Raw genomic sequence first — 13,463 nt, forward strand, 5'->3', positions numbered from 1 at the left:
CAGCCTGTCTTCATAGGAGCAGAGGCTCTCCAGCCCCCTGGATGTCTTTGTCACCCTCCCCAGGACCTGTTCCAACAGATCCATGTCCTTCTTATATTAGGGGCCCCAAAGCTGGAAACAATACTCCAGGTGAGGTCTCACCAGAACAGAACAGAGGAACAGAATCACCTCCCTTGAATGCTGGCCATACTTCTGCTAGAGTGCAGGAGATAATAGGCTTTCTGGGCTGCAAGAGCACATTTCTGGGTCACATCAAGCTTCTTATCAAACAACATCCCCAAATCCTTCTCCTCGGTGTTGTTCTCCATCCATTCGTTACTCAGCTAGTATCCGTATTTGGGATTGTCCTGACCCAGATGGCCTTTGTATCTGGTCTTGTTGAACTTCATGAGCTTCACACAGGCCACCTCTCCAGTCTGCCCGTGTCCCTTTGCATGGCATCCCTGCCCACCAGTGTGTTGACCACACCACACAGCTTGGTGTCATCAGCAAACTTGCTGAGGGTGCACTCAGTCCCAGTGTCCATGCTGCTGGCAGAGATGTTAAGCAGCACCAGTTCCAATACCAATCCCACAGAAATGCCACTCATTACTGGTCTCCACTCAGATATCAAGCTGTTCACTACAACTTTTTGAGTGCAACCATCCTTATCCACGAAGTGGTCCACACATCAAATCTATGTCTCTCCAGTTTAGAATCAAGGATGTTGGCCAGAACACTGTCAGAAAACTTTGCACAAGTCCACATAGAAGACATCAGTTGCTCTTCATCTACCAACACTGGCGTGATTTGCCCTTAGTGAAGGCTTGTTGGCTGTCACCAATCACCTCCTTGTCCTACATGTGCCTCAGCATATGTTCCAATAGAATCTGCTCTATAACCTTGCCAGGCACCAAGATAAGACTGACTGGCCTGCAGTTCCCAAGGTCTTCCTTATTTCCCTTTTAAAAGTGGGGGTTATAGTTCCCCTTTTCCAGCTAGTGAGAACTTGACTGGACTGCCATGACTTCTCAAATATGATGGATAGTGGCTTAGCCACTGTTTTTGCCTCAAGACCACAGATGAATCTTGTCAGGGCCCATAGACTTGTGAACCTTCAGGTTCCTTAGATGTTCTCAACTCTGATGTTCTACAGCAGGCAGTTTGTCATTCTCCCAGTTCTTGTCTTTCTGTTCTGAGACTCAGGTGTGTCTCTGGAGTACTTAATGGTGAAGACTGAGGCAAAAGTCGTTGAGTGTCTCAGCCTTCTCCATGTCTCAGGTAACCAGGTCTCCTGCTTTTTTCTGAAGATGGTTACACTTTGCCTAATCTTCTTTCTATCATCTTTGTGACTCTAGAAGCTATTTTTCTTGGTCTTGATGTCCCTGGCCAGATTTATTTCTCTCAAGGCTTTAGCTTTATGAACCTGATCCCTGACTGCTTGGACAACTTCCCTGTATTCTTCCCAGGCTACATACCACTGCTTCTACCATCTGCAGACTTCCATTTTTTGTTTAAGCCTGTCCAGGAACTCCTTGTTCATCCATACAGGCTTCCTAGTGTTCTGGCCTGACTTCCTCATTGTTGGGCTGCATCAGTCATTAGTTTGGAGGAAGTAATCCTTGAATATCAACCAGATTTCTTGGGTCCCTCTTTACTCCAGAACTTTTTCCCATGGTACTCTACTGAGCAGGTCCTTGAAGAAGCTAAAGTCTGCCCTACTGAAGTGAGCTTGCTGGGCACCCTCCTCACTACCCTAAGGATCTCAAATGTCATTACTTCATGGTCACTGCAGCCAAAACTTCCCTTAAGCTGCACGTTCCCCACTGGCCTCTCATTGTTGGTGAGTACAAGATCCAGCATAGCACCTCTTCTTGTTGGTTTCTCTGTCAACTCATTCCAGGAACCTTCTGGATTGCTTATGCCCTGCTGTGTTGTCCCTTCAACAGACATTGCTGTGGTTGAAGACACCCATGAGCACCAGAGTTTGCACACATGAGGCCATGCCTATCACTTTCACTCTTCAGTTGAGCACAGCTTCCTTTTTCCTTCTCCTGAAGCACAGAGACTCAATAGTCCTCATTCAGATGATCTGGTTACAGAAAGCCCAAGATGCAATGCAGGAAGTGGCAGATAAAGAGTAAGTACTCAGGTCTGGTTTAACACAGTAAAGGTAAAATGATTTGGCTGTGAAATATTTACCCTTCCTGCTGTTTCCTCTTTGCCATCCTCCTGAAGCAATCATATTTACAAATAAAAGATTGAAACTCCTTCCCACTTCAATGTTATCATTCAACTGGGTTAAGTGGATCAGAAAATCCAGATAGGGCACCTCCCTCATCACATAAATTAAATTACAGCCTTCAGACAAAGCAGCATATTGCAAAGTGATATGTTCTTCTAAATGCTCCAGTGTTGAATAAGCCTGCCTCCCTGCTCTGAACAATTACAGGTAACAGCCAAACTTTGTTGAGACAGTATGCATCATTTGCCTACAGTAAAAGAGCCACAGTTCTGCATTGACCTTATGAGATCCACACAAAGGCAGCTGAGGGATGTATAAAGGATGCTGTAGACTTTGTTGTTCCACACAACACACCTACCTGTAGTTTCGAAACAAATAGACTGAAGTTTATTGAGTACTGACCTTTTCTCCTGCTTTCCCATCCATGGAATTTTGATCAGTGTCTATAAATATAAGAAGAGTTTATCTTAAATAAATGCCTCTATAGTTGCAAAAGGAATAATAATTTATGTCAGCCTGCACCAAAGTCAGCCATGCACACCACCCTCTGGTACAGTGTTTTCTTAGGAGATTAAGAGCACTTGGCATAGAGAACTGAACAGGCTACTGCAGTGCCAGGGAAAAAGAAGGATGTTCATCCTCTAACCTTCAGAAAACAACTTAGTAAGGTCCAGCACATCTGGGTCGAGAGTTATTTAAGAAGTTTTGTCCTAGTATTATTTTCTGTCAAATCAGCAGTTCCTTTAAATTACTTTCACCTGCTACTCTTTGGACTTAAAGCATTTTAACAACAAAGATAGTTACATTCATTCTTGCTCCAAGCTTGCTCCATAAAATATATTTTTTAAGTGATGTAAAGATATTAAGATAAATAATAGTGGACAAAATTATAGGATGGGGACTGGTACACTTGCTAAATTAACATGCCTTTTTCCATTCTGATGACCTGTCAGCTTTTCTAGTTTTATGTCATCACCCAAGTTGAAACTGTATATACCAGCTGCCTATCAAGGACTGTTCATTTTGCCTTATCTTAATGGCAAAATTTTGTTGGAAGTGTTCTGTTATGTCTAAGAACAGAACTAGAGAGTACATGTCTTTGCTGAAATTAAAACATGCTATCAATGCATCCATGAGGAACTTTAAAGACCCCCTTAAATTGGGTAGAAAATGAGCATGTTGTGGGGAGAAGGGCATCAGAAAAGAGGGCAGATCACAAAACAACTGTGACTGACTGTGTCGGTCTGTTTTCCAGTCCTGATCACACACAGTGGTGAGGCAAGGGTTTCTCACATCTTCACATCTGCTGCTGAACTGCTTAACAAAGTTGTGGGCACAGGGATTAGACTGGTATTCCAGTAGGGAAAGTAACTTTCCCCACTCCAGTCAGTCTCAATAGGTTACTGTTTTACTCTGGGAAAAAGTAATGCTTTCTTTCACAGTACGTGGAAGATGGACAACAAAAAGAACAGGAAATAAACACATCTGAGAAAATTAAAGCCTTTCTTAATACACGCCAGTGCTTCCATGATACTTTTACTGCTTTTTAAGAATCACAAGTGCAAATGCAGAAAAAGTAAAAGGTGGCTGCTGGTTTGGAACAGACCAGTACTTGTAATGCAGATAAGAATATTTGACTGAAAGTATGTATGGCCAAACTTCGTGAACGAAGATTTGGTAAGGGCTGTCCCCACGTGGGTGTGCCCTTCCAGCCTGCGCAGTGGATTTTAGGTGAGGCTCAGCATGCGCAGAACTGGCCCCACCGTTTAAGTCCTGAGGTTCACCTGCCACGGCCGAGCGAGCTTGGACAGTGACAGTGAAGTCCTCAGGACTAGAACCTACAGCACCCGGCATTTCCCAGGAGGTCTCCCATCCAAGTACTAATCCGGGGCTGACCCTGCTTAGCTTCTGAGAACTGACGGGATCGGATGTCAGGTAGGCATTTAACTGCCCTTGACTGAAAGTACAGAGACAATATCACATAATTAATTCCCTGTGTCTCTTCAGGTCTGTTTATCTCTGTGAAATCAATGCTCCGACTCCATGTAAAAATATCACATGTCATTCTAATTAAAAACTATGTAAAAAAGAAAAGAATCAAACTCCAGTGGAAACTAATCCTGGAAGCTACTGACATTTGAAGTTTTATTAAGCAACTCTAAACTCTTGTCAGGTTTCATTAAATAGCTATAATTGTCAATTTTGAAGGACAATATTTATTACATTTGAAGATACATGTACAAACTGCTCTATTGTGGTAACTAAATCTGTAGAGACTGATTTTTTTTTTTAGTGATAAGCATACCCATTTCCTTCATTAGTCCACCTAAAGACTTAATAGCAATACAAACAAATCCTTTATCCCAAGTGCACTCTTGAAATCCACATGCTTTGCAACACAGTGGTCTTTCAATTAATTGTCATTTCCTTGCCTTATATGTGCAGAATCAGAATTAATCCTTGGATAAGATTGTTGTACTACATCTCGTTTGTAAGGTGTCCATGCCATGGTACCAGCTATTTAATGATGTCTTGGGAAAATGTCCTGGGGGTGCTGGTTAGCAGGGGCTGAACATGAGCCAACAGTGTGCCCAGGTGGCCAAGAACGCCAATGGCATCCCGGCTTGTATCAGCAATAGTGTGGCCAGCAGGACCAGAGCAAGGATTGTCCCTCTGTATTCGGCACTAGTGAGGCTGCACCTTGAATCTTGTGTCCAGTTTTGGGTCCCCCACTCCAAGAAAGAAATTGAGGTGCTGGATCATGACCAGAGGAGGGCAACAAAGCTGGTGAAGGGTCTGGAACATAAATCCTGTGAGGAGCAGCTGAGGAACTGGAGTTGTTTGGCCTTCAACAAAAGAGGCTCAGGGAAGCCCTTACTGCTTTCTTCCTGAAAGGAAGTTGTGGCCAGGTGGGTGTCAGCCTCTTCTCCTGGGTAAAATGTGACAAGGTGAGAGGAAATGGCCTCATGTTGTGCCAGCCAGAGAAGATTGAGGTTAGATATTAGGAAAAATTTCTTCAGCAAAAGTGTTGCCAGTCATTGGAACAGGCTGCCTGGGGAAGCGTTTGAGTCAACATCCCTGGAGGTTTTTTAAAGACCCATAGATATAGTACTTGGGTTTCTGGTCTAGTGGTGGACTTGAGTGCTATGTTAATGTTTGGCCTCAATGCTGTAAACAATTCTATGAATCATAAAACAGGAAAAATTATTACTTGTTTCCAACATAAGCAAAGCAATTAAGAGCACTACTAATACAATCATTAATAAACAGTTCCTTTTCTCCACAACAAGCATTTAATTTAGTCAGAAAATGACACAGATTACAGTTCATTTATATTAACAGGAAGCATGAAGACAACTCTGTCAAAAAGCCCCTTTAGTAAATGATTGTTCCCTTCTCTTTCCTTTCCCACCATCTCTACCAAATAATGTAGTCCAGTTGCCTTAAAACGTGTGCTGTTCTGTATTCTAAGTCCAAAAGAAAACAGAATACCCATTGAATAAAGACAATGCTGTTAATCATAACCTACTTATCATTATAGTCCTTTCACACTTGTTTTGAGGGTTATCTGTTGAATTTTCTAAGTAACTAGTAGCAAGTCTTTGATTTTTTTTTTCAAACATGTAAAACCAGTTAGTGAAAATGTATTCAGGAGCTTGTAATACTTTTTGCCTGTATACTTGGATTTCAACAAAGAGATATTGATATAGAAATGTAGATGTAGAGTGTTTTGGCTAAGCCATGGGAGGGAAACTGTCAGTAGGCTGACAAAAATAACAACAAAATCCTTTTACTGCTCTTGCAAGGCTCTGCTTGCTTATGTTCTTCTCAGGGAAATTGCTTAGAGTTCCACAGAATTTTGAAGAGCAATGAGTGCCTGCCTGCTCACAACCTATACCTTACTCTTCACACATGGATTGTGCTATGTAGAAACACATTCAGGATCACTCTTTCTAAACAGAGTTTTAGGGAAAAGTACCATTCAGGGCACCATAGGATACTTGCACTTACTTGGAAAACAGCCAGCTTGGACTGAACCTGATGCTTTCTCACTGTGTGGAGGAATATGGGAAGGAAAACCGGGATGAGACAAAGAGCATATTTTTTCCTTAGGTGTAGACCACGTATTTCTACAAAGAGGTCTATTTTTTAAATCAATGAACATTCCCATACACTGAAAATACAGGTGCATATTTGTTATGGGTGGTATGTAGAAGGCTGTGCAATGAGTTCATTTGAATTACATACGGATTACAGATACAGTAATGACTTTGCAGTTAATGTGAGCCTGATCGCCAAGATCTTGCAAGAAGGTTGACAGTTCATGTATCTGACAACAGTAGCATGGCTGACTCATTAGTCATAACAGTATTGCTTCTCATTTATTCTCCTCTTTCAAGTCTGGAGCACATACAAAGGACATCAGATCTTCTACCAAAATGGGATGCCATTTTCAAGTGCTTTGTAACTGAACTCATAGATAATACACAGTCAGATTCTCTCTCATTCCACAGCAAGGATCACAAATAAATAAAAAGAGGCAAGAAAACATCATTCTGTGACAATAAACTCCTTTGTAATTCAATTCTCTGTAATGTACCTACCAAATGCAAGGTACCCAACATCACCTTAAATTTAAACATTATTTGTAACACAGAGGAATAGCAGAGATCCACCCTGAGTCTCCCTGAATAAATATTTTTACCCTATAGGCACTGAAGTATTTCTAGGCCTTCAAAACTTTCAGGCTTTTATTCAGGCACAAAAAGAGATAATAGTAACAGTACAGCATAATCCAGTTTGCTGAAATCAGATATTTCAAAGAGTCCATGGCAAAATTAAGAGTAGGACTGCCTTGTTTCAAATGCTTTCAGATGAAAATATCTCTTCTTAAAGATGAATGCCTCAGCAGTTATTTCTTAGAACAGCATTAGTATTATGATTGCTTGTGTAAGCTCTCTTGCAATGCAGTGAAGTGAAACGAGTGCTTGTTGGTACAAGGACACTTCCACTGAGCACAAAGAGAGAGTGACTGACAAATCCATCTTGCTTAACCTGTAGATCAAAGTGCACAAAGCAAAGCATGCTGAAAAACTACCACATATGCAAATAACAGCAACAAATGAAAGCACAAAAGACATGCATAAGTGGATGAAATGAGGAAAATATAGAATTAAAGATGATCCTTAATGTTTTAAGGAAAGAGTCAAGATGCAATGATCAGAGTAGAATTTTCAAAGCATGAAATGATCTGGGGCATCCAGCTGGAAATACTGAAGCTGAATTTTCAAAGTGCTAAAGATGGACAAATCAAAGGCAGACACAGAATGACGAAAAACAAACCAATATATTTACTGCTGAGAGCACAAAACCTAAGCAATTTTAAACTATTTCCAGTTGAGTCCCTATTTTCCAACAACTTAAAATTCTAAGGAACTGAATTTCTGAAGTCCCATGTAGTAATAAGGAGTATATTAAATGATATGGAATAACATAAGCAACCTTATTTAATATCACATCTTGGGATTGTGTTACAGTAAAGTCAGTTTTTCATTCCATTTCCTACTATGCAGTTTACTGATCTCTAGCTAAAGGATTTCTTGGAAACTATCTATCAGGTTGACTAAAGCCCTGTGGCAAAGCCTCAAGTATTCTCCTTTGGCTACTGTAACTAATAAACTACAAATCCTTACCTTCTCTAAAGCACTGTTCCCTTACCAGTGTCAGATTCAGCCCTGGTGAGGAGCAAGCATCATCATCCTCGTTTCACAGGCCTGAAAACAGAAGCATTGAAAGGCATAAACAGGACTAAAAAAGTTAAAAGGTAGAAAAGAAGATTCTAAGAATTACAGGAATTGCTGTGTCTTGTGAACTACAATCAACAACATGCCTCACATGATAAACTGAAACTATGACCATACAACTGTACAAACTGCTTGCATAATTTGCACTAAAATACGGTCTCTTGTACACTAACAGCTGTCTGTAAGATTGACTTACCACACTGACTAAGCATTCACCTGGCTCCTCTGTACTGCACTGCTTTAATTTCCCCTCCTTGTTCCTTTTTCTGCAGTCAATGCACTGAGACAGGTGCTTGGCTGCCTAGGGCTTTTCTACAACCATAAAGATTTGGCCTATGACTTCCAGTGCAGTTGAAACAAAGCCCAGTGGCTAAACTTCAAGTTTCAAAATAATATTGCCTCCAAACCATATACATTTTTCAAATATCATATATTTCCTTGCAGTTACAGCTACTGGCATTCATTTAATTGCAGTTCAGAGAGGGCTGTAATTTGTCAGCTATCCCTTCATCTCAATTTGTGCAGACATAATAACATATGATGGTCACCATGTTCTTCCAGGGGTAATATAGTTGACGGCTTTTCTCCATCAGCTCTTGCAGAAATTTTGTCTTTTTCAGAAGAAGTTTCAAAGCATGGAGAAAGGATGGTCAGAATGAAAGCTGCAAGGATCAGGTTTATCTTGAGGTAAATCTGATGAGGTACACCCATAGTTCCTGAGGGAACAGGTGAAGAAAGTGGCTAAGCCACCATCCCTCACATTTGAGAAGTCCACTGAAGTTCCCACTGACTAGAAAAGGGAAACTATAACCTCCGTTTTTTAAAAGGAAAATAGGAAAATCAGGGGAACTGCAGGTCAGTCAGTCTCATCTCGGTGCTTGGCAAGGCCCTCGATCAGATCGTCCTGCAAACTACGCTGAAGCACAAGGAAGATGCGAAAGTGATTGGTGACAGCCAACATGGCTTCATTACAGGCAAATCATGCCTGACAAATTTGGTGGATTTCTAAGAGAGCTGGTGGATGAGGGAAGAACAATTGACATCATTTGCACCTGGACTTGTGCAAAGTGTTTTGACAGTATCATGGCCAACATCCTTGATTCTAAACTGGAGACATATGGATTTGGTGGAACACTCAGTGGGTAAGGAATTGGCTGGAAGATTCCACTCAAAAAGTTGTGGTGAACAGCTTGATATCTGAGTGGAGACCAGTAATGAGTGGCATTTCTGTGGGATTGGTATTGGAACTGGTGCTGCTTAACATCTCTGCCAGCAGCATGGACACTGGGACTGAGTGCACCCTCAGCAAGTTTGCTGATGACACCAAGCTGTGTGGTGTGGTCAACACACTGGTGGGCAGGGATGCCATGCAAAGGGACACGGGCAGACTGGAGAGGTGGCCTGTGTGAAGCTCATGAAGTTCAACAAGACCAGATACAAAGGCCATCTGGGTCAGGACAATCCCAAATACGGATATTAGCTGAGTAACGAGTGGATGGAGAACAACACCGAGGAGAAGGATTTGGGGATGTTGTTTGATAAGAAGCTTGATGTGACCCAGAAATGTGCTCTTGCAGCCCAGAAAGCCTATTATCTCCTGCACTCTAGCAGAAGTATGGCCAGCATTCAAGGGAGGTGATTCTGTTCCTCTGTTCTGCTCTGGTGAGACCTCACCTGGAGTATTGTTTCCAGCTTTGGGGCCCCTAATATAAGAAGGACATGGATCTGTTGGAACAGGTCCTGGGGAGGGTGACAAAGACATCCAGGGGGCTGGAGAGCCTCTGCTCCTATGAAGACAGGCTGAGAGAGCTGGAATTGTTCAGCCTGGAGAGGAGAAGGCTCCAGGGAGACGTTCTAGCAGCCTTCCAGTACCTAATGGGGATCTACAAGAAAGCCATGTAGGGACTCCTTACAAAGGCATGTAGTGATCATCATCATCATGGCTAGGCTTCACGAATGAAGATTTTGGAAGGGCACTACCCACGCTTGCTGCAGGCATGCTGGTGGCTAAAAAGGCCGATGTGGGATAGGCAAATCCGGTCACAAAAGACACAGCAGAAAGTCTCTTTAGGTGATATTGGCCAGGAATGGTTCCTTCTGTGTTGTCTTTTCTCCTCGAGACTGACTCTGTGTGTGCTCTCAAAGGAAGCAGCAGCATCATGAATGGTGTGTCTCCATGAATCCCGATTGGAGGCCAGAGTGGACCATTGATGGCAGTCAATATGGCCAAGGCTGAGGTGTTGTTTCAGGGAGTCCTTGTATCTCTTCTTCGGGGCTCTTCTCTTGCGGCAGCCGGTGGCGTGTTCACCACAGAGCACAATCTTCAGGAGGCGGTGATCCTCCATCCTGGAGACGTGCCCTGCCCAGCGCAGCTGCGTTCTCATCAGCATGGCCTCGATACTGGTGACCCCTGCCTGTTCAAGAACAGACACATTGGTCACGTCATCAGACCAGTGGATGTTTAGGATTGAATGGAGGCAGCGCTGATGGAAGCATTCGAGAAGCCGCAGATGGTGGCGGTAGATGACCCATGATTCAGAACCATATAAAAGAGTAGACAGCACAATGGCTCTGTAGACACTAATCTTTGTACTTTTCTTCAGGTGTTTAATGGACCAGACTCTTTTATGGAGTTTCCCAAAGGCTTTGTATGCCTTTGCTAGCCTGTTGTCTATCTCTTTGTCGATCTTACCGTCTGAGGAAATGATACTTCCCAGATAGGTGAACTGCTGGACTGACTTAAGCTCTGAATTGCCTATGGTGATGTGAGGATGATAGAAGACTTCTTGAGGTGCAGGTTGGTAGAGAACTTCTGTCTTCTTCAGGCTGACTTCCAGCCCAAAAAGCTCAGCAGTCTCTGCAAAGCAGGATGTTAAGCGCTGCAGAGCTGCTTCTGTGTGAGCAACAAGGGCAGCATCATCAACAAAAAGCAGCTCACGGACAAGGTGATTCAGGGTCTTGGTGTGGGCCTTCAGTCGCCTTAGGTTGAAGAGGCTTCCATCGGTACGATATTGGATGTAGATGTAATTTTCTTCATCGAGGTCTGCTGTGGCTCTTTGGAGCATCATGCTGAAGAAGATTGTGAATAGAGTTGGTGCAAGAACGCAACCTTGTTTCACATCATTGGTTATTGGAAAGGGCTCAGAGAGTGCATCGCCATATCTGACTTGTCCACGCTGATCCTCATGTAGCAGGATGATCATTTTGAGGAACCTGGGGGGACATCCTAAACGTTCCAAGATCTGCCACAGGCCTTTTCTGATCACAGTGTCAAAAGCTTTGGTGAGGTCAACGAAGGTTACATAGAGACCTTTGTTCTGTTCCCTACACTTCTCTTGCAGTTGTCTGAGAGCAAACACCATGTCTGTTGTGCTCCTATTGGCTCTGAAACCACACTGGCTTTCAGGTAGAAGATCTTCTGCAATAGTGGGTACTAATCTGTTCAGAAGTATTTTTGTAAGGATTTTACCAGCAATGGAGAGCAAAGTAATACCTTGGTAATTTGAGCAGTCTGATTTTTCTCCTTTCTTCTTGTCCAGGGTGATGATGACTGCATCTGTGAGAAGTATTTGGCCATCTGCACTGAGTAAGGGGCTTTGAACCTGGTGTGTGGGTCCATACACTGCTTTCAGGGCCTCATAGAATCCCCTTTGGTCACCCAAATCTGTGCATAGTTGGGTCCTTCCTGCAAGGTTGAGCCACCATTTTTTCTGGATGTCTCAAAGTTTCTGTTGGAGCTTACTGCATGCAAGATGAAAGGCAGCTTTTCTTACATGGCAAGATGACTGAGCAAGATGTGCTTGGTGAGCAGTTCTCTTCTTCTTCAACGGTTCCTGAATCTCTTGATTGTTTTCATCAAACCAGTCTTTGTTTTTCTTGGAGGAGAACTCTAAGGACTCTTCAGAGGACTGCAGGATGCAATTTTTAATATATTGCCAAAGTGCTTCAGAAGAAGGATCTATGGGATTACCTTTAAGTCTTGTTTGAAGGTTTACCTGGAAGCTGCCTCTCACTGTGGCTGTTTGAAGATTGTTAACTTGGAGCCTCCTCCTTGGAATGCTGCCTCTCTTAGGTTTGGGCTTGAAGCGGAGGTTAAGATTTGAATGCACAAGGCGGTGGTCTGTTTGACATTCTGCACTAAGTATCACTCAGGTATGATGGGCATGAGGAACACTTCTCTGTTGCACTAAGACATAGTCAATGCGAGCCAGTGCTTGAATCACGGATGCATCCAGGTTGTCTTCAGGCTGTCTTTCTGCTGAATGATTGTGTTGGTGATGTTGAGCTGCTGTTCTGAACAAAACTCTAGCAGGAGGCGTCCGTTGTCATTGCAGTTTCCAACACCATGCTTGCCCAGGACTCCTTTCCAGGCTTCAGAATTCTTACCTACTCTGGCGTTGAAGTCACCAAGAATTATGATCTTATCATCTGCAGGAACCTTTTGGGTGAGGCAGCACAGGTTGGTGTAGAATTTGTCTTTTTCCACTGGGTCAGCTGGGAGAGTTGGGGCATATACACTAGAAAGAACATCATGTTGCTTGTTGTGTAGTGGAAGACGAAGGGACATAATGCGATCGGAATGACCTGTCGGCAGATTTTCAAGTTTGGAGGCAATGGAGTTTTTAATCATCAAGCCAACTCCTGAAAGGTGACGGTTTTGGGTTTGCCTGACCAGTAGAGTGTGTAGCCAGCACCATGTTCTTTGAGGCTGCCTTCCTCATGAAGACGAACTTCACTGAGAGCAGCAATGTCAATGCTGAGTTGTGTCAGTTTGTGGGCAATTAGAGCAGAACGACGCTCAGGACATCCACTATCCCCAGTATCAAGCATGGTTCTGATGTTCCAATATGCGAGTGTTAGTTTGAGCACATCTTTGCAGGCAGGTGTATGCCTTTGAAATCTCTTTGTTTTTGTTTGACCACATGGAAGATGCCAGTTGACCGTGGTTATCCAACCACGTGTAGAGATGAGCTTTGTTTAGGCCACCTTTGCTAGGCCCCTCTCAGTGTGGAGCAAGCAGTGCTGTCCTTAGAAAAGGCTGCTTGGTCGTTCAGGATGCTGCCCCACGAGACTGTCATCTGGTGTCAGTCTCAAATGACCCATATCCTGAACCACCTGCAAGCAGGGTTGGGTCTGTGGCTTCCAGCTGCTTCCTATCACCTGCCGTTTTCGAGCCTCGCCTGTCGCTGCAGGGCTTCGCAATGTGGGTGAACCCTTCAAGCCTGTGCAATGGATTTTTTAGGTGAGGCACAGCATGCACAGGACTGGCCCCACCCTTTACTCCTGAGGTTCATCTGCCACGGCCGAGCGAGCTTGGATGGTGACAGCGAATACCTCAGGACGTAGGTTTTGTTAGAGTATCCTTCTCGTAGATGGGTGGCCTTACAAGGCTAAGCGAGCTCCATCTGCCCAGGTTTGGAGTTAGAGTTGTCCTT

The sequence above is a fragment of the Pithys albifrons genome, chromosome Z (genome assembly GCF_047495875.1).
Source record: "Pithys albifrons albifrons isolate INPA30051 chromosome Z, PitAlb_v1, whole genome shotgun sequence".
Classification (NCBI taxonomy): Eukaryota; Metazoa; Chordata; class Aves; order Passeriformes; family Thamnophilidae; genus Pithys; species Pithys albifrons.